Here is a 1,767-nt window from a genome sequence, read left to right as displayed (position 1 = left end):
TGAGACCCGCAATCAGGTTCAGGGACTGCAAGAGAGAAGGATGTAGATGCCTACCTACTGCTAACGTTTGTAGCTGTTCAATAACATTTCCTGAACACATGTTCCTCCTATCCAATGATGACTTTTTGGACACTTTGAAAAGGACAGTGTCAGATGGATATGGTTTCGGTCAGGCGTAAGCTTGTTTGTTTATTTAACCAGAGAAACATATCGCCCTAAAGGGCGGTTTTCAATGCACCCTGGGGGGCATTTCCCAAACACAATAAGATAATAACAATATAATACAACATAAAGTAATCACTGAAGAAAACGTATGTACAATCAATGGGCAAATTAAAATAAAGTAACTTAAGCAACTACCAAGTTATCCATTGAAAGCTTTGTAGACCAGTGTAGCTTTGTTTTTGCGGTGTATTTCGGTCACTGGTAGCCATCCAAGTGTGTTCAGTATGAGTGAAGTAGCAGTGTAGCGATCACAACCGAGGATTGTGCGGCCTGCTTTATTTTGAAGTTTCTGGAGTTTATCCATGTGACCCTTCCCCTTGATCCCAGTACTGTACTACAGAAAAGCTATGTACACAGTACATCACATGAAGGTAGTTTCTTCATGTGAAGTTGTCATCAAACAAATCATGACAGTACCAGTTTGTGATTGTAAGTGATGTTTCTAATGAAAGTCATGAAAGCATCTCAAAAATTGTATGTGTAGTATCACTGTAAGTAGTTGCACATTAGATAGGGTATTAAATAAAGCACTTTCTGAATAATGTTGATAGGTCCTTCATGTCAAGTTGTTGTCAAACAGATCATGACAGTACCAGTATGTGATTCTAAGTGATGTTAATGTTATGAAAATCAGGAAAGCATCCCAAAAATATATGCAGTATCACTGTAACTAGTTGGCAATGCACGCAAGTCTAGTGTCTTCCAACTAACAGTATTCTCGGCTTTCACGTGACGTCACGGGGGTTGCGCAATACGGGCGGCCGCCATTTTGGTGTACCTCAGCGCCTCAGCTGTGAAAGGCCGGCCCGGCCCGAAAGTGTCGCCGTTCGCACGGCACAAGAAATCAACAGCTACACGATATAATTCTGCAGCCTTTGATGGTTAAAAGATGAAAAGGATTTCAAACACATTGTCACCTTCGTGAAAGAAGGTGACAATGCAAGACGACCTAGGTACACGTAATGTCTGTTTACACAATTTTATGTGAACTGATTCAATCGGACATGAATTGGAATTTTTAGACGAATGCGAACCCCATATTTCAGAGCCGTAGAGGATAACGGGTTTGACGCATGTGTCAAATAGCTTGTTTCTCACAGAAATCGGCGCATCGGCTTTGTCTAGTGCTTGAATGGTACCAAACAAAGCTTTTAGACCTTTCTTGTAGAGATGTTTGTGATTCGCTTTGAAGGTGCCGGCAGAATTAACAATAATACCCAAGTAACAATATGAAGTAACTAGTTCAACAGGGTTTTTCTGGTATGTAAAAGAACAATCTTTTGGCATACGGCCACCCTTGGAGAAAACAATAACTTCAGTTTTTCTAAGATTTACATTCAGTCTCCATGTCTTACAGTAATTTTCAAGCTTGTCTAAGGAAGATTGTAACCCACGCCTAGACGTCTCTGAAAAAATAACTAAGTCGTCGGCGTACAATAAACATGGGGTACGCTCAGTATACATAATTGGTGGATCACATTCATTATTAAAGACAGTTGTGAGATCAGAAATAAACAAGTTAAATAAGGTAGGGCTTAGAAT

Source organism: Branchiostoma belcheri, unplaced genomic scaffold (genome assembly GCF_001625305.1).
Source record: "Branchiostoma belcheri isolate BF01 breed outbred unplaced genomic scaffold, Haploidv18h27 scaffold472, whole genome shotgun sequence".
Classification (NCBI taxonomy): domain Eukaryota; kingdom Metazoa; phylum Chordata; class Leptocardii; order Amphioxiformes; family Branchiostomatidae; genus Branchiostoma; species Branchiostoma belcheri.
The sequence above is the reverse complement of the archived record's forward strand: the minus strand, read 5'-3'. Positions refer to the sequence as shown.